At 38.4% G+C, this 27,753-nt stretch overlaps 1 pseudogene across 1 annotated transcript in view; it reads left to right on the forward strand.

Moving 5' to 3' along the window:
- Positions 1 to 27,753, forward strand: part of LOC306862130 — a 108,105-nt pseudogene that overhangs the window by 51,341 nt on the left and 29,011 nt on the right. The window contains exons 3-6 of the transcript in view: positions 3,124 to 3,169; positions 24,100 to 24,126; positions 26,384 to 26,410; positions 26,796 to 26,822. The product of the transcript in view is annotated as an uncharacterized misc_RNA (transcript). The remainder of the gene's footprint in view (positions 1 to 3,123; positions 3,170 to 24,099; positions 24,127 to 26,383; positions 26,411 to 26,795; positions 26,823 to 27,753) is intronic.

The following is a 27,753-nucleotide window of genomic DNA, read 5'->3' on the forward strand; positions in this document are numbered from 1 at the left end:
CCCTCTTTTCACACCCTTACTGCCAAATAAGCCTGTTCTCTGGTGTTAAAAATTAACATCTTAACATATAACACCTGTTCAATTAATGCCCAAGGAATTCAGAATAAAAGACCCCCTTAATTACACACTCTCAGGCTGCTCCTAATACAACACTGATGGAGAGCCGAAGCCCTTTTCCAAGCACCTGACAATACTTTGCAATCAAAGTGTTAAGGAATTAATTAACGTCAAGTCTTTTTGAAAGCTAGGTGTAAATGTTATCAAGGGCTGTTTCCTTTTTATGTACACTCATGTTGGTCTCAAAGCATTCACAAAGGAAATGTCTTGTATGAACGTGCCGGATTTCATTAACTTGCTGCTTTTAAAGTTACTGGCTGTAGCTGCAGAATATGTGAATGACCCAGATGCTTTGTGTGTGACGTTGTTGAGATCCATAGTCAGATACTGATACTGAAGATCTGATTCAGGTTCATTTGTATTGCACTTAATGAAACAGATTTGGCTACTATGATTCTTTGCGTTAGGTAGTAATTTTTGCACTTTTTCAGTAGCCTAGTTTTGCATTGTTATGCCAGTAGGTGGCGATCAGTGTCTGTCTATGAGTCAATGATTCTTTCAGAAACACGATTCACCTTCATGAGTGAGTCTTTGAATCATTCACTCAACCAATTATTAAAAAACAAAGAACGAAAAACCGTCTTCACTTCATGAGCATTAAGAAACAAGAGACCGTATTTATGAGCAAGTCTTTGGATGTGCAGACAATCCTGGTCCATATAATAATATAGTATACCAGATGCGTGAATGAAAACATGGAGGTGCTGGGGATGCCATCATCTGGTGATACGCAGAATTTAATTGACACAACGCTGACAATTAATGAGTATTCAGTAGTAGACAGTCAAGTGTACATCGTTGTACAAGTGTTATTGATGCTGCATTCACGCCATGCTGTAATTACTATTATTTGGAAATGTGACGTCTAATTGCCCACGACCATTTACTGATCAGGCTTAATTGTTTATTTTGAGATGTTTAAATTCTTACTTTGTCTATTTTACAAACCAGCATGTTTTAATTAATGCAGTTTGGGTTTTAATGTAAATTTGTTTACAAGCATTATGGTGGTTTCAATTAGGAGAACAGGAAGTGAACTCTACCTCCAAGCATCTTTGGTAAGGGTAATTTCAACAGTTAAAGATGCATAAGCTAAAAAGTGCCTGACCCAGCTTTTTGCTGTGATAAATCTCCCACGCCCAGCTCATGCCCTGTGGAGGGGAGCTGATGTTTATGCGAGACATTATAAGGGTGTTGGTATAGATTACCACAGATCGTAGAGCAGAGTGTGAAAATGTCTTCCATATGACACTCACATATTCAAAGCCAGACATTATGGCTGTCAGTCATGAAACATTTCACACAGACCATGCTTTCCATTTTTTGTGTGAATCCCTCAAATGCTAAATGGCACCAAATACAGTGTGTCTGCATGATGTGGTGACAAATATCTTACTCAACATGGTTGCAAACTTTGAGACTTTGTTGTATAATCAGGTTTATGTGAGTAATAAATGCTATAAATTAATTTCATATGCCTCACCTTTTAACACAGGACTTGTTGCAAAGGTTGGGGTAGAAGTATGTCTTTTCCTACAAATAAAAGCTTGTGAGCGTTAGAATTGAATTTAATTTCAGTAAAGGAACAATGTGTACAGTATTGTCTGAGGGATAAACATCTTTATTACACCCATTTGTTTGGCAAATCAAGACATGCCATACTTCACTTGCCACTAACTTGATCAAGTTGATGCATTACATCCCAGTGGAGAAAATGAACCCAGAAGGTCTCAGAAGAGCCCTGCCCATGTAGATGAGACAGAGCATCTATGAAAAGGTCAGAAGTAACACAAACACAGCCGAAAAATTAACACAGGTAAATTTTGGTCCACTATAGTTTCAAGTTTTTCTGAAGTACTGTATGCAATAAAATGTTTTACAAAGAAGAAGAAGAAGAAGAGGAAGAACAAAAACAACAACAAAAAATATATACCTGTTGCGTCCTAGAAAGAAGCATTAGGAGGGCTGCAGCTTCAGATTATGAAAAATGTTTTTATTAAATGATCTCAAATTGATCAAAGCAAATAATCCTGCTATTCATTGTGTTCTAGTGGTGGCATTTTAAATTACAAATTTATATTGTCTATTCCAGGGGTGTCTAAACCTGTTCTTGGATGGCCACTGACATGCAGAGTTTAGCTTCAACCCTAATTAAATGCACCTGAAGCATCTAAACCATCTTCACACCCAACTTACAGGCAAGTGTGTTGGAACTGGTTGAGGCTAAACTCTGCAGGAAGTTGAATTGGACACCCCTGATCCAAACCATTTAGTATTTAAATTGTAGTTAAATTATTCTAATGCACTCAACCCTTTTTAGTATTTTCCTGTAGTTCAAACAGTAGAGCATGGTACTGTCAAATGCATAAATGGTAATTCAGCTTTTCACAAAGCTTCCTTTCCTGGGATTCAGTCTTCCTGTATTTTCTCTTGTTTCTGCTACTCTACTTTGAGAGAAGTCTTTGTGTTTGTTTGGCTGGACCTATATGATGTCATTCTTGGCTACTATTATGCTGCAGAATGGGACTGCAAAAATCTGTCTGTCGCAAGGCGTCTTTTCCCACCTCTCTTATCTGGGGGTGGAGACTCCGGGGGAAGTTTCCACCAGAACTATCAGCCCAGCTTGTGGAAAAGCATGTGTTTCTCTCACATGAGGAAGGGATCAGTGATATCTGCACAGCCTGTTGCTAAAGACAAGAGTTTCTATCACATATAGGCCTACAATTTAATTGATCATATTTACCATTGCATGATGAAAAGTTGCCTATGCAGATTTTGCTCATGTTTTTAAGTTTAAGTTTTTAAAGTGAATTTGCTGCATTGACCTACAGAAAGCTGCTTGGTTTTACAATGACTACTGTGCAGCTGGTGCTTCATATCACTACACTATTTTTTGCTTGTGAAATTTCTCTAGTATGACCACAGCTGTAGTGGTCATTGACCAATCAAAGTCATAAATTATACATAAATATATGCAATTCACCCACTGTTACCCTCTTTTCACAGGTCCTCCAGGAAAACGTGGAAGAAAAGGCAACCCTGGTGAGTACCTGTACATGACACACAAGTTTATACACATCCAATAGTTTAAAAATGACCTGAACCTAACGTAAAATTACAGAAAAATAAATGCTGAGTGACTTTCAGCTGTTCTCCAGGATAAAGACCCCTCATGTGTTCCAGACCTTTAATTTTTCATGTCATGTTTGATTTGTATTTCATTGAGGAACCATTGAACAGATGGAAATGTCCGTTCATATTATGCAGTTTGGAAAAGGCTTTTTCTCTGTAGTCATTATGATGTTTCTATCATGTTGATCGTGGGGGTTGAAGAGGGAAGTTCACCTTGTCTTCAGTCATTTTCCCAGCATGCTGTTTATTTTACTGCTTATCTTCTAACCTCAGAAACCTTAGAGTGCTTTGAATTGAATGACATCTTGATCCAACCAGGCAAAATGATCAGAATTATGATGCAGCTGCATATGTAAAGTGCTAAACCTAAACTGAAATCAGTGCCTTGCAGTCATTATAAGGGTACAGTACTTTGTCCACTTCCATTTGTAGACATCATCTTATTGTACATTTTGTTGCTCAATTGAATATTAGTAGGCAAGGCCTTGCCCCCTGTCCCAAACTCCACAGACAGAATTGTATATATATATTTTTTTTTTTTTCAGAATTTTATATTTGACTAAAGTATTTTAAATAAACTCTTGTTTAGAGATTACACACATTCGCAGTGGCCATGGGTCCTGATGTAGTTTGTCCATAGACAGCAGTGCTTTTTTTCCCAGAAGTGTTTCTCTATCACTCATATGCAGCAGATTTCGCCCCGTTGTTGAAAATATATTGTAGTCTAGTGCAATGCAGCTTTCTGTGCCGCTTTCTCAAATTGGCTTTCTGTATTGTTGAAAAATAAGCAGTCACCCCATGATAGTAAAAATACAAAATCAGATGCAGTTCCACACTTAATATCAAGTGACATACAATTACAATTATACAAATAACTACACACACACACACTCACCGGCCACTTTATTAAATGCCTCCGTTTAACACAAATATCTAATCAGCCAATCACTTGTTGCATTTAGACTTGTTGACTTGCATCATGTCAATACCAGACATGACCGGCATGACACTACATGACAAAAGACGGTATAGACATAGTGTTGGTCAAGACAATCTGCTGAAGTTCAAACCAAGCATCAGAATGGGGAAGAAAGGTATTTTAAGTGATTTTGAATGTGGCATGGTTGTTGAAAATGTATGAAAATTGGGAAAATGTTGCCTGCTCTGATGAGTCATGATTTCTGTGACATTTAGATGGTAGAGTCAGAATTTGGTGTAAACAACATAAAAGCATGGATCCATCCTGTTTTGTATCAGCGGTTCAGGCTGCTGCTGGTGGTGAAATGGTGTGGGACCAGGCCCGGATTAAGAACACAAAGGGCCCTCTTTTTCCTTTAATTCTCCAACACACAGAGATACAAGGAGTATGCATACTAAATATTCCAGACTACAACATATTACAGTTTTCTTTAAATGCTTACACACAAAATCTTTATTTGTCATGCAAGTTCTGAAACCTGACACCAAATCTGCAAAACCATACACTAATTCTTCACCTTTGACTCAGTTTTCAGTTTCATAAAACACTTTTTGCAAAACACAACACTCAATTCTGTGTCTAACAGGAAGTACAGTTTTTCTCAGTCGCTTTGGTGCATTTCTCAGATCAGAAATGAAATTCTGAAAACTACTTGTTCAACCTCCACATTATCTAGTCACTTGTGCACATAATAGCTGTTTCTCATATTTTTTAACAAGTTGCGATTGCTTTGGTACACTCATGCAATTGATTATGTACATTTGTCTGCGGTTTCCTACATTATTAGTTTCTAATGTCATGTTGCTCAAAATGTGTTATATAGCTCTCTGTGCAGTAGTCTCTTACCCCTCAAAACATCTAGTCATTAGTTCATCGTATAAGTAATTAAATGCAAAATGGTTGATCTAGTTGTTATAAACTGTCAAGCATATTTCTACATATTTCTGTTCTTTTTGTAAATTTTGAGAGATGAACTAAAGATTTTGAGTAAGTTATTGGCTTTTGCAGGTAATCCATTGTGTGGTGCTATTTGTACAAATTGTTTTAAGAAATGCACATACTTTGTAAATATTAAGGATGATTCGAGAAATGCACCAAAGCGACTGAGAAAAACTGTAATATTATGGTGTTTGTAAATGTTTGTTTTTGAGATGTGTTTGTGATATTTTGAAAGCAGTGCTACATGAATAGCAGTGCTATTCATCCAGATATTTGTGTTTTTTCACTTCACTTTCACATTTTGCAAGAGTTGTGAGGCATTTTGCATTTTATGTGTGCAATTTTTGGATTTGTGTGTAAAGTTTTGAAAAAAGAGGCAGTTTTGAAAATGTAAGCAGTTGAAAAACCCCCGTAAAAATATAAATTAATTAACACCATATATATGAGCTAAAATTCATACAATAAATACAGGACAGAAATAGTAATACAAGATGATATTTTCTTAAATAGATGAAACTAAAACAATCTTTATAAAAGTGACGTCTTGTACTTATATGGTGCTGTGTGGACTGAAATGCTTGTATTTTCTGTTGGGTACAGATTACCTCAAGGCTTCAGTTTACATGGAGCTATTAAATTTGTATTCATCCAGCTTCCCCACAGAGTCTTTGTTCACATATAATGGTGTGTGTGTCATGTGTCGAATTATAATGGATAAAACGCTGGTTGCCACTTCAATAGAGCGGCAACAGCCTCAGTCTAGTTCATAAGGTCTGTGCCAGTCACGGTCCACGCCAGTCCAGACGGTCCAGCTGTTCTCTCACACTCTGCAGTTTAATCAGGTAGTGTCATTTCATCACATGGCTTTTGGTGTTTGTTTCTCATGCACTCCAGTAAAGCCGACGTGATTAAGACACTACTTATAATGAGTAGAATGACACTGCATCGCTCATAATGTTTTGAGAGAAATAGTGCAGTCCTTTGACAAGGACAAAAAATGCGTGAGTTTGGGAGCCAATCAATATCCCATAGGCCAATCATTGGCCTACATTTCCTTTCCTCCACAACCAATCACGGCCCCCTCATTACTCAGGCCCTGGGATGTTAATCTGGCCCTATGTGGGAGTTATTTTCTCGGCACACTTTTGTACCAAACTTAGCATCATTTAAAAACCACAGCTTACCTGAGTATGTCCTTCCCTTCCCTCAATCCAATAGAGCACCTCTGGGCAGAGGCAGACAGTAGTGAAGTATTTTACTCTGCTTTAAAAGTACTTTTCAAGTGTTTGTACTTTATCAGAGTGTTTTTCTTTAGAAAACTTTACTTCACAACATTCCAAAGCATAATATTGTACTTTTTACTTTTTAAAACAAACAACAACCTTTATTTATGAAATCTAGTGTAGTAAAAAGTATGACATTATGCTTTGGAATGTAGTGAAGTTTTTTTAAAAGTAAAGTTTTCCAAAGAAAAACACTTTAAATTTACTTGAGTAAAGTAAAAATTCTTCACTACTTTCCGCCTCTGCCTTTGGAAGATGGTGGAATGGAAGATTCGCTTCATGGATATGCAGCCGACAAATCTGAAGCAACTGTGTATATCATGTCCATATTCACCAAAATCACTGAGGAATGTTTCCAGCACCTTGCTGAATCTATGCCTACTATTAGTAGTTGTAGTATTGTTACATGCTACTTGCTAAGCTAAAGAACTAGCTTGCTGTATTTATGCTGGGCTTGTTATATATAGTTATCAGTCTTGTTTTATGAAATAGACAAATATAAACAGCTGTCCAAGAAAAAAATTCATCCTGAAGTTCTTTCCTTCTGGGAGGTCCTTCTCTGCTCCTATCTGGAGTAATGAATATATTATCATATACAGAACATGTAATTCTTGCAAACCAGGCTTGAACACAATAGTTTACACTTGCTAAATGTATTGTGCAGTTGTTTACTGACATCTCAGAATCAGAATTAGCTTACACATACCAGGAATTTGTTTTAGTGACAGAAGCTACACAGTGCAACAGAGAGACAGCAACAGGACAGGACACAGATAATAAAGAATAATACAAATATCCAAATAGGCAATGTACAAAACAGCAAAAACACAATATATAATATAGACAATTATGTGTGTACAGGTCTGATATGTGCAAATTTGAAATGAAAAAATTATATAAATAAAAAAGTAAGCAAGTGTGGTGAAAAAATAATAGAGTTGTGTGTTCTGCATTTTATTGTCAAGTGTTCATGAGATGGATTGCCTGAGGGAAGAAACTGTTTCTGTGTCTGGTCGTTCTGGTTCTGTAGCGGTAACAGTTCAAAGAGGGAGTGTGCTGGATGTGAGGGGTCCAGAGTGATTTTACCAGCCCTTTTGCTCACTCTGGATAAGTACAGTTCTTGGAGAGTGGGGAGGGTTGTACCAATGATTCGCTCAGCAGTCCGGACTACTCTCGGTAGTCTTCTAAGGTCAGATTTGGTAGCTGAGCTGAACCAGACAGTTATTGAAGTGCAGAGGACGGATTGAGTGATGGCAGAGTAGAATTGTTTCAGCAGATCCTGTGGCAGGTTGAACTTCCTCAGCTGGCGAAGGAAGTACAACCTCTGCTGGGCCTTTTTCACAATAGAGTCAATGTGATTGTCCGACTTCAGTTCCTGAGAGATGGTGGTGCCCAGGAATCTGAATGACTCCACTGTTGTTACAGTGCTGTTCACGATGGTGAGTGGGGGGAGTGCAGGGGGTTTCTCCTGAAGTCCACGATCATCTCCACAGTTTTGAGCGTGTTCAGCTCCAGGTTGTTAAGACTGCACCATACAGCCAACTCCTTAACCTCCTGTCTGTAAGCAGACTCGTCACCATCCTAAATGAGGCAGATCAGTGTGGTGTCGTCTGCAAACTTCAGGAGCTTGACAGAGGGGTCTTTAGATGTGCAGTCGTTGGTGTAGAGGGAGAAGAGCAGTGGGGAGAGAACGCAGCCCTGAGGAGCTCCAGTGCTGATGGTACAAGTGCTGGATGTGGATTTACCAAGCTTTACTAACTGCTGTCTGTCTGTCAGGAAGCTGGTGATCCACTGACAGATGGAAGTGGGGACAGAGAGCTGAGACAGTTTATTCTGAAGGGTGTCCGTGATGATTGTGTTAAAAGCGGAGCTGAAGTCCACAAACAGGATCCTCACATAAGTCCCTGGTCTGTCCAGATGCTGCAGCATGAAGTGTAGACCCATATTGACAGCATCATCCACAGACCTGTTTGCTCTGTAGGCAAACTGCAGGGGGTCCAGTAAGGGTCCAGTGATGTCCTTCAGATAAACCAAAACCAGTCTTTCAAATGATTTCATGGCCACAGACGTTAGAGCCACAGGTCTGTAGTCATTCAATCCAGTAATTTTGGGTTTCTTTGGGATGATGGTGGAGCGTTTGAAGCATGCGGGGACTTCGCACAGCTCCAGTGATCTGTTGAAGATCTGTGTGAAGATGGGTGCCAGCTGATCAGCACAAGTTTTTAGGCAGGCTGGTGACAAACGTCTGGGCCTGGTGCTTTCCTTCTTTTGTTCTTTCTGAAAGGGGGATGGTGACTTGTAACTGGTGATCTTTCATACCTTTCCACACTGAAGCAGGATCACTGGAATAGAATTTGTTCCTTATCTCTGGTCAATTAAACAGCTTTTATAGTCCCTCGGATGCAAAATAAAGTGGATTGTTCTGTATCTGGAAAATGTATGTATAATGTAACGGCCTATGTTCTGATTAATTAATGGGTGGGTGGTGGCAGTAAATAAGGGAGATGTTTTTCTTTGCCGTGGGGCTGCTACTCTGATGGTCCAGTGCATTTGGTGGCAGGCTCACAATGTTCATCTTCAGTTTTACTGTCATGTTCACGTATATTATCATGCAAGATGAGTACTAATGGACCAAATTCCTCACATCATGATCGGCATGCAGAGACTGGAAGTGATCTCAAAGCAGATATGATGCACTAACTGCATGACAACAAGAACGGACCCCATGTAGGCTCCATATACAGGTCCTTTTCAAAAAATTAGCATATTGTGATAAAGTTCATTATTTTCTGTAATGTACTGAAACATTAGATTTTCATATATTTTAGATTCATTACAACACAACTGAAGTAGTTCAAGCCTTTTATTGTTTTAATATTGATGATTTTGGCATACAGCTCATGAAAACCCAAAATTCCTATCTCAAAAAATTAGCATATTTCATCCGACCAATAAAAGAAAAGTGTTTTTAATACAAAAAAAGTCAACCTTCAAATAATTATGTTCAGTTATGCACTCAATACTTGGTCGGGAATCCTTTTGCAGAAATGACTGCTTCAATGCGGCGTAGCATGGAGGCAATGAGCCCGTGGCACTGCTGAGGTGTTATGGAGGCCCAGGATGCTTCGATAGCGGCCTTAAGCTCATCCAGAGTGTTGGGTCTTGCGTCTCTCAACTTTCTCTTCACAATATCCCACAGATTCTCTATGGGGTTCAGGTCAGGAGAGTTGGCAGGCCAATTGAGCACAGTAATACCATGGTCAGTAAACCATTTACCAGTGGTTTTGGCACTGTGAGCAGGTGCCAGGTCGTGCTGAAAAATGAAATCTTCATCTCCATAAAGCTTTTCAGCAGATGGAAGCATGAAGTGCTCCAAAATCTCCTGATAGCTAGCTGCATTGACCCTGTCCTTGATAAAACACAGTGGACCAACACCAGCATCACTGACTGTGGGTACTTGACACTGGACTTCAGGCATTTTGGCATTTCCCTCTCCCCAGTCTTCCTCCAGACTCTGGCACCTTGATTTCCGAATGACATGCAAAATTTGCTTTCATCCGAAAAAAGTACTTTTGACCACTGAGCAACAGTCCAGTGCTGCTTCTCTGTAGCCCAGGTCAGGCGCTTCTGCCGCTGTTTCTGGTTCAAAAGTGGCTTGACCTGGGGAATGCGGCACCTGTAGCCCATTTCCTGCACACGCCTGTACACGGTGGCTCTGGATGTTTCTACTCCAGACTCAGTCCACTGCTTCCGCAGGTCCCCCAAGGTCTGGAATCGGTCCTTCTCCACAATCTTCCTCAGGGTCCGGTCACCTCTTCTCGTTGTGCTGCGTTTTCTGCCACACTTTTTCCTTCCCACAGACTTCCCACTGAGGTGCCTTGATACAGCACTCTGGGAACAGCCTATTCGTTCAGAAATTTCTTTCTGTGTCTTACCCTCTTGCTTGAGGGTGTCAATGATGGCCTTCTGGACAGCAGTCAGGTCGGCAGTCTTACCCATGATTGCGGTTTTGAGTAATGAACCAGGCAGGGAGTTTTTAAAAGCCTCAGGAATCTTTTGCAGGCGTTTAGAGTTAATTAGTTGATTCAGATGATTAGGTTAATAGCTCGTTTAGAGAACCTTTTCATGATATGCTAATTTTTTGAGATAGGAATTTTGGGTTTTCATGAGCTGTATGCCAAAATCATCAATATTAAAACAATAAAAGGCTTGAACTACTTCAGTTGTGTTGTAATGAATCTAAAATATATGAAAGTCTAATGTTTATCAGTACATTACAGAAAATAATGAACTTTATCACAATATGCTAATTTTTTGAAAAGGACCTGTACACACAGATATTCAAACACATTGTCATATGAGAAGAACTGTCTTTGTTCTGTGTGCGATGACTTTGGCTGGTTGATGAGGACTGACAACCTCCAAAACACACAGCCTGGTGTCCATAAAAAGCTGCTCTCCTGCCGCAGGGCTTTGGGTGACCTGAACTTGACACAGTGGGAATCTCCTTTCCTCTATTCACCATGACAGAGATGGATCAAATCTCCCTCGTGGCCGTGTGATTGAAAGCACTCTTATCACCACGGTCATTTGTAGGAGTTATCGCTTGTTTACTTGGCTCTCTGATTCTGTGCAGGGAAGATATCTGGATCCTCCCAGTGCCGCTTGTGTCTCCAGATCCATTCAGTGTCACATTCCACTCCTACTATCACATCCTTCAGACAGTAGAGCGGAGAGACATGCCAATGACTGTCTTGTGCATTATGTTCATGGGCTGATCAAGAGCGAGGGAAGCTGTGCGGCACAGGAAATAACAACCCAGATGTCTACTTGAGATGCTTTTGACACTCCATAAAGGGTTACTGCAAGAGCTTGACTTCACCATGAACTCCTGCATTTTCCCTCGAGAGCATGATTCGGCTTTGTCAGTCTATACCGCATGATTTTGTATAGCTGAAGTGACTTGCCAATATACCAAAACTGATCATGGTAGATTGCAGACCACCGCATACAACTTATTTCACAAGAATGCTCCTTTGGACACCAGCATCATTCCCACACTCCTGGAATGTTTTGGATTTCTCTCTTGCCTGAATTCATTCAAGTTCAAGTTTATTTGTATAGCGCTTTTTACAATACAAATCGTTGCAAAGCAGCTCTACAGGAAATTAAGTTTCCACAATATATTTATATATTGCAGAACCTTAATATATTTAACTTATGGCAAAATTTGGTAATTCTGTATGTTGTTTGAGCTTTGGCATCCTCTGAGGTCCTCTGAGGGGTTGGCATCATCTTTTCTCAGGTGTTCGGTTATCTCAGATCATTTAAGGGTTGGATCCAGACTGAAGGTTCTGTAATTCCTAGTTACCATGGGATGTTAATCCCGTGGCAGAAACAGAGAAACAAATAGAGACATAATTAGCGTAGCTGCTGTTCCATCTAAGCAAAAATTATTTGTTCAACCCAAGCTAAAGAATAATAATAATGTACATTTGATCAGATATAACTCCAGTACAAGATTATAAAATGCATTATGTGAATGCTTGGCTAAATAGATGTGTCTTTAATGTAGATTTAAACAGAGAAAGTGTATCTGAACACCGAACGTTATCAGGAAGTCTATTCCAGAGTTTGGGAGCCAAATGTGAAAAAGCTCTACCTCCTTTAGTGGACTTAGTGGAATTTAGTGCTCCTAGGTACTACCAAAAGTCCAGAGTTTTGCGACCTTAGGGAGCGGGTTGGATTGTAGCGTGGTAGAAGACAAGTTAGGTACTCAGGAGCTAAACCATTTAGGCCCTTACAGGCAAGAAATAATATTTTGTAAATGATACGGAACTTAATAGGTAGCCAGTGCTTAATAGGTAGCCAGACTGTAAAATTGGGGTAATATGATCATATTTTCTTGACCTGGTAAGAACTCTAGCCGCTGCATTTTGGACTATCTGTAGCTTGTTTATTGAAGATGCAGGACAACCACCTAGCAGTGCATTACAATAGTCCAGTCTAGAGGTCATGAATGCATGAACTAGCTTTTCTGCATCAGAAACAGGTAGCATGTTTCGAAGCTTGGCAATGCTTCTAAGATGGAAGAATGCTGTTTTTGTAACATGGGAAATATAATTTTCAAAGGACAAGTTGCTGTCTAATATAACACCCAGATTTTTTACTTTAGAGGACGTAACAGTACATCCGTCTAGTTGAAAATTGTAATCAAAGAGATTTTGTGTACTGTTTTTTGGTCCAATAAGTAATATCTCTGTCTTATCTGAATTTAATAGGATGAAATTATTGGTCATCCAATCTTTTACATTTTTTACACAATCTATTAGCTTAGATAGTTTAGAAGTTTCATCTGGCCTTGTTGAGATATATAGTTGAGTATCATCAGCATAACAATGAAAACTAATCCCGTATTTTCTAATAATATTACCAAGGGGCAACATGTATATTGAAAATAGCAGACGACCTAGGACAGATCCTTGTGGTACTCCATACTTTACTGGTGATAATTGAGATGACTCCCCATTTAAATGAACAAAGTGGTAGCGATCGGACAGGTAGGACCTAAACCATCTTAAAGCCTGCCCTTGAATCCCGTATAGTTTTGTAATCGATCTATGAGTATGTCATGTTCTATAGTGTCGAACGCAGCACTAAGATCAAGTAATACTAGCAATGAGATGCAGCCTTGGTCTGAAGCAAGAAGCAAGTCATTTGTAATTTGAACAAGTGCAGTTTCTGTACTATGGTGAGGCCTGAAATCTGACTGAAATTCTTCATAGAGATCATTTTTTTTGCAAGAAGGAGCACAATTGAGCAGACACAACTTTTTCTAAAATGTTAGACATAAACGGAAGATTTGAAATGGGTCTGTAATTTGCCAGTTCATTAGAATCTAGTTGTGGTTTCTTAATAAGAGGCTTAATAACCACCAGCTTGAATGGTTTTGGGACGTGACCTAAAGATAACGATGAGTTAATAATATTGAGAAGCGGTTCTTCTGCTACAGGTAACAAATCTTTCAGTAGTGTATTGGGTACAGGATCTAATAAACATGTTTTTGGTTTAGATGCACTGATAAGTTTATTTAGCTCTTCCTGTCCTGTAGTTGTAAAGCACTGCAGTTTTTCTTTGGGTGCAATGAATGAAGCTGAAATACTAGACGCAGCAGAATATACATTTGTTATTGTATTTCTGAGGTTATCTATTTTATCAGTAAAGAAATTCATAAAGTCATTACTATTAAACTGTGAGGAAATATTTAGATCGGGTGGCGTGTGTTTATTTGTTAATCTAGCCACTCTGCTAAATAAGAACCTTGGATTGTTTTGGTTATTATCTATGAGTTTGTGGATATGCTCTGCCCTGGCAGCTTTTAGAGCCTGTCTATAGCTGGACATACTGTTTTTCCACGCAATTCTTAAAACTTCCAAGTTAGTTTTTCTCCATCTGTGCTCAAGAATACGAGTTTCTTTCTTGAGAGAATGGGTATAACTGTTGTACCATGGCGCAGTACGTTTTTCTCTAACCTTTTTCCATTTGAGGGGGGCAACAGCTTCTAATGTATTAGAGAAGATAGTGCCCATTTTGCTAGTCATTTCGTCTAGTTCATGTGTATTTATGGGTACACAGAGCAGTTGAGATAAATCAGGCAGGTTATTTGTGAATCTATCTTTGGTGGCTGGAACAATAGTTCTGCCTGGACGATAACGCGGAGCCATATAATTAATATCAGTAATACACAGCATGCACGATACAAGGAAATTATCAGTAACATCACTTTGAGTTACGATATCTATATCGGTAAGATCAATTCCATGCGATATAATTAAATCTAGCGTATGATTAAAACGATGAGTAGGCCCGGTGACATTTTGCTTGACTCCAAAAGAGTTTATTAGGTCAGTAAATGCAAGTCCTAACGCATCATTTGTATTATCAACGTGAATGTTAAAATCTCCGACAATTAGCACTTTATCAACATTAACCAATAGATCTGAGAGGAAATATGCAAATTCTTTTAGGAAATCTGTATATGGCCCTGGCGGTCTATACACAGTAGCCAGAGCAAGAGATAGGAGAGATTTCTTTTGCATATCTAACAGTGTAAAATTATGCAGAAGTATTTAGAATGAGTTAAACCTCCTGTAACCTGTTTTCTGAGTAACATTGAGAATATCACTATATATTGTTGCAACACTGCCGCCACGGCCAGTCTGACGGGGCTCATGTTTATAACAGTAGCTTGGTGGAGTAGACTCATTTAGACCAAAATATTCATTTGGTTTAAGCCAGGTTTCAATCAGGCAGAGTACATCAAAATTATTATCTGTGATCATTTCATTTACAATAACTGCTTTGGGTGCGAGTGATCTAATGTTTAGGAGCACAAGCTTTAAAAATAGTTTTTGTTCATTTATTTTGCATTTTTCTGGTTTAATCACGATCAGATTTTTTCTAGATCCTGCATTAAATTTATATTTTGACCTCGCTATTCGGGGAACAGACATAGTCTGTATAGATTGGACAAGTACTTCTGTCTTTTAAGTGGGTAGAACAAACATCATCATAGCAGTTATTTGAGAATTGGCTTACTAGTTATATGGAGCGTAGCATCCTGGAGATGTTGTCCAACGGGACTTCCGCTCCGACTCTGCTAGGGTGCAGGCCATCAGCACGGAAAAGCCTAGGATGCTTCCAGAAAAGATTCCAATTATTAACAAAGAGCAGTTTCTGTTCTTTACACCATGACGATATCCATTCGTTTAAAGCAAAAAGTCTACTGAACCTTTCGTGTCCTCGTCGATATGTGGGAAGCGGTCCTGACACGATGATCGTCATCGCAGGCGATGGGCTGCGTACCGTCTCGATCAGGCTCCTGAAGTCCCTCTTCAGTGTCTCCGTCTGCCGCAGCTTGATGCGTTAACCCCCGCGTGCAGCACGACAACACCGATGCTCTCGTCGCCCTTCAGGATGGCGGGTATCTGCGCAGAAACATCGAGAACACGAGCACCGGGAAAACAGTGAGTGTGCACTTTACCTTCAGCTAACGTAGCACGGCCGTGCCGGACGATGGAGTCTCCGACGATCACAGCGTCGCGTTCCATCTCGCGGAGGGGAGCGAAGCGGTTCCGGGTGGAGATCTCGAAGACCGGAGGCGGCGGAGGGGGAGAGGTCGTCGCCCGGGGCCTGGCTCGCGTCTTCCGCTGCTGGTACACCCAGGGTCACCCGGCGCCAGAGTGAAGGACATCTGGGAAGATCGCGTCCTGGGTGCACAGGGCCTGTGCAGAGAAACACACGGAGTAGAGGTGGTGGGAGTGTTAGCAGCGTGCTGTATACTTACCCCAGACTTGTGAGCGTCAGCCCGGGATGTTTCCAGAGCGGCACTCCGCTCTTTCAGCTGGGCCTGCTTCTCCACCAGGTAGAAATGAAAATGAGTGTATAAAATTGTTTTTAAGATAGAAAATAGACGATGAAGAATAAATTTGATGGAGCTCAAACTCAAAACACGCAGTCACAAATCAGCGCATGCTGTTGAATCTGTTAAGTCGGCACCAAATAAGCACTGTTAAACATGAATTTCTGTAGAGTTCTGAAACCTTTTGGCCTTCTAAGTGCAAAATGTCTATGTTGACGCAGAGCCTCCCACTATGTGCAAAGCTCAACTAGAGGAAAACACTGTTATTCTTTTTACAACTCTCTCAGCTATGTGTCATTTTAGTATCAACTTTGTCTCAGATGTTTCTCATAAAATTCCTTTGCAGAAATAAAACTTGAAACAAATGAGACAATTGTTGACATATAGCAAGAGTACAGAGATATTAAATGAGCTGCTGAGATAATTTATTGAGTAAAGCATGAGGTAATATGGAAATCTGCATCTTTAGATTGCAGACTTTGGTATTTTGGCAACTTTAGTCAACCTGGGATTTGAGAAGCAAATTTCATCTCTTTTGAAACTAAAGACAAGACGCATGTGAGATGTAGTAATGAGCATTATTGTTTTGAATTCGGCTGATTCAAATTCAAATGTGCCAGCTAGCTAACGTAGATGACGTTTTGTCAAAATTTTGAAAATGACTTAGGGGTCTTAGAAGCATCAAATATTTTGCACTATATGCCATTTCGATGTATGTTTTCATAGTGTTTGTTTTGTAGTTGTAATTTATATAATATTCAGCATAATTAAGTAAAAAATGTTAAATTACAAAATTTAATTAGTGGATACTGTAGAATCACAGGGCTGTTAATCAACAAGGTAAATCTAACTCTTTTAGGTTTAGGCTCTAAATGAGTTCAGTGATTCAGGTCAAATGATTACAATGTAAAAATTAGGGCTGTCAATGTTAACGCGTTAACCCATGCGATTAATCTAAAAATTTTAATGCGTTAATATTTTTTTACGCAAATTAATCATTTGATAAGGTTTGACCCCAACTTCTTGCCATCATCGCAGCGCGGAAGTTAATCATTGCCTGCGTCCCAATGTGCACACTATCCATCCTAAATTCTGTGTGATATTAGTAATTTTCAATACTATATAGGGCAGATAGGGTGGACAGTATGCACATTGGAACGCAGGGATTGTGTGATTATGAGGCGCTGGGCTCGACAAGTGAAGCGAACGCGGAGAGAGAGAGCGAGTGTGTCAGAGAGAGAGAGAGAGAGAGAGAGAGAGAGAGAGAGAGAGAGAGATTGATAGATTGAAAATGTACTTTTATTCCATATTTAACCATTTATAAATATCACCATTACATCATCATTACACAATCTTCAAATTATTAAAAAGATAAAACCAACTCTCCATCACTATCAACAACACAAAGAACATTTCCAACAGACCATTTTTCAACAAAAATCTGTAAATTGTTGATTAATTTATAATAAACATACTAAATTCTGAGGCGAGCTTCTAACAATCCCAGAAAAACCTCATAAACCTCTTTTGACCCTTTGTTCTGAATTTGATTTTTTTCTGGAAATCCATATAGAGTTTAGTTATTCCAAAAACAAAATTAATCAAAAAATACTTTTGTTTTTTTCTTGACAGAATACCTTGGTCCAAAAATAAAGCAAAAGAAAAACATTCCTCTAAATTTAAACACCGCTGTTTTAACAAATTGAATAACACCCCCAGTCTACCACAACCACAAAACAAATGCACCAAAGTTTCATCTTGAATACAAAACAGACATTCCACTCCTTGAGTAGAATCTAAATGGGCTACATGTTTATTAGTAGCTATAGCCCCATGGACTATTCTCCATTGAAGATCTCCTGTCCGTTTATCAATAGGCATCTTATACAAAGATCGCCAACGAACTTACACTGGCTGATTAGGACCAAAAAAGTCAAACCACTTTGATGTTTTCATTCCTTCAAAAGATCTGCTATGGAGTACTTTCACACAGTATATAAGCCTCCTCCTTACCCAACTCTTCAAAGGAACCCAGATTTAAATTTGTAAATGAAAGAAAACCATCTTCTAAACCAACCTGCTCACTCACAGTTAGAGAGATATCAAGACATGGGAAAATAAATTCACACACATTCTCCCACTGATTGACCATATCATGATCTTCAACAAACTTCTACCACAATCATTTTCATCAATCTTTCAGATCTTATATTTGCCACTTGTCCTAAGTCAACAAGAGATGAATGCATAGCCTTTACAAGATGGCCTAACTTTGTACAACCAGCCTCTCTCAGTGCTGAGCGCAGGCTAGCAGAATTTAAAGACTTTACATAAAGGAAATCATAATAAAAAAGTGGTTCTTCAAAGATCCACATACCAGGTAAAGCACTGGGATCTCTAGATACTTTCAAAATTTCCCACGCCTGCAAGACTGAATCATAAAATGATGTTAAACCTGTGACTTCAACCTCTTCAACCTCCTACCTCTTCAAGCTTCAGCAAAAAAAAAATGCTTACTATAACCTCCCTACCTTCTGTAAAAGCAATTTTGCAGTGTCATGCCATCTCAATCCATTTCCATACAAAAATCTTTGTGCAGTTTTTAGTCTAAAGGCCCCTATTCGGGAAGATAAATCAACAAGTCCCTGGCCTCCCTCACAAAGTGGGAGATATAGGGCAGCAGCTCTAATCCAATGATACCCTAACCCAAAAAAAAAAATCCAGAATTATCTTCTGCACACTTGTAATCAGTGCCTTTGGTGGAATTAAAACCATAACTTTATGCCAAAGTATAGAAGCAACCAAATTATTGATTACTAAGACACGTCCTCTATATGACATCTGAGGAAGCAACCATCTCCATTTAGAAATTTTTGCACATACCTTCTCCGTTACCCCTTCCCAGTTCTTTTCTTGGAATTGTTTTGTGCCAAGGAAAACACCCAAAATTCTTATCCCATTAATTCCCCACTTCAAACCACCAGGTAAACAAGGTATCTTTTCCTCTCTCCACTGTCCCACTTTTAAAGCCTCACTTTTATCCCAATTAACCTTTGATGAAGAAGCCTTCTCATAACACTTCAAAGCCTTTATAATTGTATATATATCTTTTTAATTTTTAACAAAAATATACAGTCTGGTAAACTAAAACCAGTCAAATTCTTTCTTAAAAAACACAAAAGAGGTTCAACAGATAATGAATAAAGCTGTCCAGAAATAGGGCAGCCTTGCCTTATTCCCCTTTTTACTGGTATTGGTCGACTAAGGCCCCCTCCCACCTTGACCATACAAGAAGCATTACTATAAAGAAGGCTCACCCATGCTATAAACTTTCCTCCAAAACCAAAAGCTTTGAACAAGATTCAAGATTCAAGATTTTTATTTGTCACATACACAATTATACAGAGTATAACCAGCAGTGAAATGAACACAGAAAACAAAAAATCATGATCTGTTCTATCGAAGGCTTTCTCTTGATATAGGGATAAAATTCCAACACTTTGATCATACACATTGCACACATCCATCACATCTCTCATTAAAAACAAATTATCCATTATAGTCCCGTCTGGAATGCAATAGGTCTGATCCATATGTACAAGTAAACCTATATAAGGCTTTAACCTATTAGACAAGGTTATAGAGAGTACTTTATAGTCGGTACACAAAAGAGCAACAGGTCTCCAATTCTTAAGTTCTGTTAAATCTCCCTTTTTAGGAAGTAATGTTAGAACAGCCCTTCTACAGGAGGCCGGGAGTACATTGTCGTCATACGAGCTCATTAAAACCTCATGCAAATCAGGTCCAATAACTGCCCAAAAATGTTTATAAAAGTCAATATGAGTCCATCTATTCCAGGTGCACGTCCAGATGCCAGTTGATTAACAGCAATAGTGAGTTCTTCCAAACTTAATTCCTTATCCAGCTCAGCTTGTTCTGCTTCACAAAGCTGAGGAAGACCTTCTAAAATATCCTGAACACATTGCTCATCACATTGGTCCTTGTCATACTACTTGGTATAGAATTCCATAGCGCATCTCCTCATTTCCACTCCATCTGTTGTTACCAGGGTTATTATAGTTTTGCATTTTTCATTAGTTTTTATTTTTATTTCGTTTTGACTTTTTGTTTTCAAATTCAGTTTAGTTTTAATTAGTTTTTAAAGTGAGTTTGCTAGTTTAGTTTAGTTTTTATTTTTTTGAAAATGCTTAGTTTTAGTTTAGTTTTTATTAGTTTTAGTGTTAGTTTTAGTCTTTTTTTCTAATTTGGGTTATTTGTCAGGGGCAAGATTCAAAAAGGTCAGAAAAAGTATTGTGTAATAATAACTCAACAAAACCATCATACAATTTTATAAAATATTTATTCAACAATAACACCAGTACATAAAATGTACATATGGGCACAAATATGTATGTAAACCGTCTCCGCAGTAAGTGCAAAATGTGTAAGTGACGTACGTGTGCGCGAGTGAGCAAGAGTGTGTGTGTGTGTGTGTGTGTGTGTGTGTGTGTGTATATGTATGTGTGTGTGTGTGTGTGTGTGCACGAGTGAGTGAGCATGTGTGAGTGTTTGCGCGTGCGATCGCGAGTGAGCAAGAGTGTGTGTGTGTGTGTGTGTGTGTGTGTGTGCGAGTGAGCAAGAGTGTGTGTGTGTGTGTGTGTGCGAGAGTGTGTGAGCATGTGTGAGTGTTTGCGCGTGCGATCGCGAGTGAGCAAGAGTGTGTGTGTGTGTGTGTGTGTGTATATATGTATGTGTGTGTGTGTGCACGAGTGAGTGAGCATGTGTGAGTGTTTGCGCGTGCGATCGCGAGTGAGCAAGAGTGTGTGTGTGTGTGTGTGTGTGCGAGTGAGCAAGAGTGTGTGTGTGTGTGTGCGAGAGTGTGTGAGCATGTGTGAGTGTTTGCGCGTGCGATCGCGAGTGAGCAAGAGTGTGTGTGTGTGTGTGCGAGTGAGCAAGAGTGTGTGTGTATGTGTGTTGCTTGAGTGTGTGTGTGTGCGAGAGTATGTGAGCATGTGTAAGAATACCTCTTACAAAATCCACACGCCGTACCAAAAATCTACACATGTTCTAGAATTCACACCCTACAAATACCACAGCTGTACAATTTTCACACCCTATACTAAATTTACCCTATAGCCTACAGTCAATAGCCTACTCATCTGGATTGAAGCAGCAAACATTCAGTGTAAAAGTAAAAAAATTACATAACATTATTTTATATTTGAATCACAGCTTATATAGTGTTTTGACATCGACAACCACAACCAAAAAGTGCATTTTACCTCAAACTTACGACTAGTTAACTTTCTAAAGAAGGCATAATCGCTTCTCGGGTCAACATTAACACACTGACAAAATTATATTCAGAATTTAAAATATTTTTGTATCACTTTTTAATGTTTGATTGAAGGTGTTCAAGAGATGGAGATACCAACCTTTCGCGAACTTTCAACGTCAAACGAACTCGTTCTCATGGAGACGCGGTGTGCACGGAGGGGAGGGGCTGTGTGTGTGTGTGTGCGCGCGCGCGCGCGCATGTGAGAGACACATGAGTGACAGAGAGGCGGAGGGAGAGCAGGGAAAGGAAATGCAGCTGAACGAATACGCTGAATGTTCTAAATAGCGTTAAAAAATTAAAGACCTTGACAAAGACGAAAACTAAGGACATTTACTCTATAATTTTATTTTATTTTAGTTAGTTTTGCCAAACACACATTACAGTTTTAGTTAGTTATCGTTTTTTTGTAATGCCTCGTTTTTATTTTTATTTCAGTTAACGACAATGTTTTTTCCCACCTAGTTTTCGTTTTTTCGTTCGTTTTCGTTAACGATTATAACCTTGGTTGTTACATGACCATCTGAACATTTTAGACATGACATGTGCTGATCTTTGACAGAAGGTTCCAGAAGGCTCCAAGTTGAAAAAGAAAGTACTTGAGGCATCCATATCTTTTAATTGAATATATCGTGACCTCACAAGCGCTCCTTTCACTTTTTCTTGCAACAAGGACCTCAGCTCCAACCTTTTTGTATGCAGTTCATTATTGTTCCCAGTCTCCTCACCATTTAAGAAGTTATTTTCAATGCTCAACCTCCTCTATGGCCTGTTTTAACATAACAGAAGAAAAAGAGGTATATTGTTGACAAACAAATCTAATTTGAGCCTTCACAATTTCCCACCACTGGTTTAACGACTCAAATGAACTTTTTTTTTTACTTCCCACTTATCCCAAAAAATCTTAAAGTTCTCACAAAAAACATCATCTTGAAGTAGTTTGTTAATAAAATGCCACTGAGATCTATAACATTTTTGCTTTAAAAGAAGAGTCACAATAATAAGATGATGATCAGAGAAACCAACTGGTCTAATAGAGCTATCAATTAATTTAGATCTAAGCCCTGATAAATAAAATCTATCTAATCTGGCTGCACTCAATCTTCCATCCATAACCTTCACCCATGTATATTGTTTTACATTTGGAAATTTAATTCCCCATGCATCTATTAAACCAAAATGAAGTAATAATATTTTTTCAGATTTTTACTAGATTGTAAATGAGCCTCTTCACTAAGCCTATCAATGTTAAAATCAACAGTACAATTCCAGCCTCCACCTAAAATAAAATAATCACAATCACTTTGTTCAAGGCTGTTCTTTATATTATTAAAAAAAATTACATTCTAGTACCTACTATTAACTAACAAGAAACTGATTAATGATTTTGTAAGTAATAGCACTAAGTTAAAAGTGGTAGTTCTGTGGCTTTATAGGTAATATTTTCATTTACACAATTTTGCAAAATCAGACAATATTGTTCTTATATATACCAAAATATTAACTTATTAATTGTTGTAAATACATGTTACATTTGCAACTAGTCTGTGCTCAAAAAATACTGGGAAATCACTTCACGTTAACCCTACAAGAGTGATTACTGATATGCTGTCAAAAAATTTTAGAGAAGAAAAAAAATCACCCACTGATTTTCAAAGCTGCAACATAGTAACGGCTTTCTTGATGGAAATGTAGTGCAGTGAAAAGTACAATATTTTTCTTTCATATGTAGTGAAGTTAATTTTTCTATTTTTTGGTGGTCCATTCAAATACCTAAATGTTAAGCCCTACACTTCAGGTTTCTCTTTCCTTTTGGCACTACTCAGAGGTGTTCCACCTATTACTTTATCCTTTATCGCACACAGACGTTTGCCAAATCTGGAGTTATTCAAAAGTGGAAAAGAAACAAGGGTCCATTTTTATCTGTGCCACCATCAATACTATGAGCCAGAACCAGGTCTCTTCTTGTGCAGATACTGGAATGCTGTGTTTTTATGTACTGTACACACTGACCTAATCGATTCTGGCATCTAAACATATGCATGGACATGACTTTAATTCCTTACGTTGACAGAAGTGAGACAGCATATTAATCATTGTATAATTTATTATTATATCATTAATATTCTGCACATGATTACTCTTCAGTGCAACAAATAGTTGTGACTGTTACATACAACTGTTTGTTTTTCTTTGTGTTTCAGGAATTCCAGTAAGTACTCCGTTATCACTGCTTTAATTCAAAACAAATGTGAGTTGGTCTGGAGGTGGGCAGATACCACATGGCATGCCGTGTTGGCTTTGCAACCTTGATATAGACTACAACTGAGGTGAGATAAGATGAAATGGAGAATATATGCTCCAGGAGACAGTTTCTGAATTGATCGCACTCCATTTTTCACCGTCTGGCATCCATCCTGACCGCCTGTATCGTAATAACCAGGCATGCTTTTAAAAAAAATCCAACAGCTGATTCAAATCTTTTTGTGCCTTCACACAGAATGCATAGTAAACACTAGTACATGTTGAAATGTATGTGTACAAACCTCCTTATAGTAACAACGCAGCAGCGCAACAGCTTTTATTGCTGTGGTTGCATCACATTTCTCAACATGAGCAGAAACCCACAAAAATAAAGGAGAAGAGAGTGTAAACATGCATGGTTGCCCCAAACACGTTCCATTTTTATGAGCTGTTTGTCACATAAGCTGTGTTTATGTATTGCAAATGGACTATTAAAGACAATGGCAACAATGCAGTATGGAACACTTTAACAAAGTTCATTCTTGTGCATATTTGGGGGGTTTGGGACGTAAGCAAACTTCAGCCTTTTTTTAATTCAGATATAATGTGTTAATTGTACTGTTTCTTTTTCTTCATTAAATCCTAACAGGGCCCTCCAGGACGAGATGGCTACCCGGTAATTGTCACTCCAGTTATACACTCACTGATCATCTGATCACATCTGCTTTAACCACAAACTCACACAGGACTTGGGGTCTCGTGTAAACCTCAGCTGATAGGCAGTGTTAAGTGTCATAGTGCACCACCTGCTGGATATATTAGAAATTATTGCTAAAAAATTAAGACAATTTTTATAGTTTTTAAAGAGTTTGCATGTGCATACCTAATCTGGTACCAAAGGGGAATCCCTGAGTGAAAAAGCAAACCTGCAAAATAAAGCAAAATAACAGAGAACAAACATAGCGAAGTAGTCCTCAGATACAATGCCATTAACAGCAATAAACCATCATTAACAGCATTTCTAACTAACAAGGTTTAAATGTTGTATGTGCGACAAAGTTGTGACTAGCTAGTTTGTTTCTGGAATGTTGAATCGTACTATGGTTGTTAATTAGCAAGTTACGTCGTTGTACAGGAAACATACCCCAGATCTCTTATTTCTTTGTGCTTAAATTTTGAGTAAATCAAGTGATAAAATTGTTCTGAGGGAGTTAAACAAGTCAAATTACATCAATGTACTTTTTTCAAATGGTATATATAATGGTACAGATAACTGTATGCATATAAAACGTATTACACAGGCATACAATCCATCTGTATGTATAATCTGCCTATTAAACATGAACCTTAAACCTCAGAAAAAAAATAGTTACATTTATCAATATTGGATAAGCTTCTTATTTCAATAGAGTTATTATTTTCGGTTATTATTAAAAAAAAGTTATTATTGAAATTTTTTACCTATACTCCTACACAACTCTTAAAGAACAAAGAGATTTTGTTCTTTCCAATAGCTTTGCTTTTAAAAGAGGCATTAGTTGCGTGAAGCCTCCCTGACAGGCCATCGCGATCCAGATGCGATTAGTTGCATGCATTGGCAGCCTCCACTCCGCATAAAGATCAACTGGGAAATATAGTCCTGTGTGAAGTCTCTCCAAGCATAACAAGAGAGCTGCTCCAAACTGAACCGTGCGCAGGACTGCACCACATGTGGCCCTTACCGGATTTCCATCTGCACTCAGAACTATCACTACACAAGTCATCCTTTCATTTTCATTTATCATTTCTTCTACATCATGATAAATAGACTGACATGTGCAACCCCTGTGTGCTTTCTTGTCACTTGTCCGTTGTGAAAGTACAAGCACATACTACCAGATCAAGACAGACAGCTCTGTTGTCTGTTTCCTGACTATGTTGTTCAGAACTAAGACAGAATTCAAGAATTCAAGTTCAAGTCAGAGAATGATCAGAAATATCACTTTATTTGTTTTTAGTCTAATTTAACAATGTGTATACAACATTATGTTGACACATTGTTTTAATAGATGTTGCATTTAGATCTACCCTGCCTGTTTTACATTTATTATGACCCTTTGTTCTAAAGGTTTTCCAATCAGAAAGTGTTCACATTTCATTTAGTTAAGCATGTTGGCTTATATTTTTTCACAGAGCAGAGACTTAGAGACCACAGACCCCTTTCAGCACCTTCAGTGCCGTGGACAGCGACTTCCTGTCTTTTAGTCTGAGTTTACTGAAGCCAGTGATTATGTACTAAACCTTTCCTTCCTCTAATTATTTATAACAGGGGACCACTAAATTATTACTACAAAAATATCATATTTTTGGAGTCCATCAAAGCTAAAGTGTATGGTATTGATTTTATTACGAACAATTAATATATGCATGTTAATTTTTTTGACCTTATAATTTTTTAATCAAAATGTCAAAACTCAATCTTCCAGTAACACAACAAACTTCTCTCTTGTAAAGTATTAAAGTAAATCTGCCTCCATCCAATTAACATCCAATGTACAAGACCAAGTGTAATGGAGGTCAGCTGGTAAAGCAATTAAGACCTGAGTGGTTACATTGGTGCCATGACCCGGATGGGAGTGAGGTTTAGTGGGGTGAGTGTAACAGAGTCTCCCCTGATCTCAAGAGGTGCACCAATGACTGATGCTAGAGATTGTGGTCTTTAGCGTCCTTGTTAGTGTGCCCGCCTCGCATGACAGCAACCTGGGTTTGAGTTCCACTCGCCTTTTTCAAATAGCCATTTTACTCAGATGCCTGTCCCTATAGGGAAGAATTGATCAAAATCTAAAATTAAAATCTAATGTATATGATTGCCCTGAAATAACTATAAAAACTCTTTCTAAAACTCTTTTCTATAAAAAATCTAAAAAGTCTTTTTCTGTTTCTATCCCTCTCAGGGTCCGATGGGTATGGATGGTAAACCTGTAAGTACATCATCACTGGTTAAACTCCAGTTATCTGTAGGGATGTATATTTATTGCTGCACAGTACACTCTTAAAAATAAAGGTGCTTCAAAAGGTTCTTCAACCGATGTCATAGACGAACCATTTTTGGATCCACAAAGAACCATTCAGTCAAAGCATCTCTTTCTTACCTTTTTATAATCTGAAGAACCTCTTTCACCACAAAGAACCTTTTGTGAAACAGAAAGGTTCTTCAGATGTTAAAGGTTCTTTATGGAACCATTTAGACAAAAAGGTTCTTCTATGGCATAGTGTAGCACCTTTATTTTTAAGAGTGTAACGCACTGCTCATTATTCTGTAAAAAAAAATATAATCATTTCTAATAATAATTTCTCTTCTTATAGGGACCTCCAGGTCCAAACGGCAGTCAGGTAGGTTTTTTTCACCATTTCAATCTGAAAATGACTGTATTATTGTGTGTTGTGTAATTCTGTCTTGGGCCAGTTTGTAATACATATTATATTTCTAACAAAGTCATAACAGCAACATCTGGTATAAACACAGGTAAACTTGTACAGGACAGATAAACTTCATTCCATCACCTCATTCATTAGAGTGTGATGCTGGAAAGTAGTGTTTAGATCTTATTCCTCAGGTTACTCCAGGGGCCAGTTGCACAAGCTGTGTGCAATTAAAAAAGCATAGTTGTGGTGAAAATCGGCACTAAGTTACAAATTATGCGCAACTACATATTAAACTTAACTGAAATTTAACCTTACATTGAATGCTGCTCATTGGATCAATAATGGTAAACATCATTTTTTGCGACTACATATTAGAGAGGTCTTGCGAGTACTAGAGTTAAGAACAATTTATACAAGCTAAATTAAAGGGATACTACAACCAAAAATTAGAATATTGGCATCATTTACTCATCCACATGCTGTTCCAAACCAACAAGACATCGTTTAAGAACTTTGGAAACCAAAAAACAATGGAGCCCACTGATTTCAAATGTATTGAAAAAAATGTCCTACAGTTTTGGAACAACATGAAGATAAGTAAATGATGAGAGAATTTAAATTTTAGGGTGGAGTACAGAGTTAGTTACAAACTTACTAGCAGTTACGAAGAACCCAATTCTGCACCTTATGTCCCAAATTCAGTAAAAATGGCTGGTGCAACCTTATCCATGTCTCTGGTCTTATACTCATATATGTTTACATGGGGGAGGCCAGCAGGGCCTCAGTGTCACTGTGCGGGAGAAATGAAGTGGTCGATGCCTCTTTTAAAACCCATTTGAAGGGTAAACATTGGAGTAATTAATTGCTCAGAACTGCATACAAGTTGGGTGAAGCACAT

Source organism: Barbus barbus (genome assembly GCF_936440315.1).
Source record: "Barbus barbus genome assembly, chromosome: 43".
Classification (NCBI taxonomy): domain Eukaryota; kingdom Metazoa; phylum Chordata; class Actinopteri; order Cypriniformes; family Cyprinidae; genus Barbus; species Barbus barbus.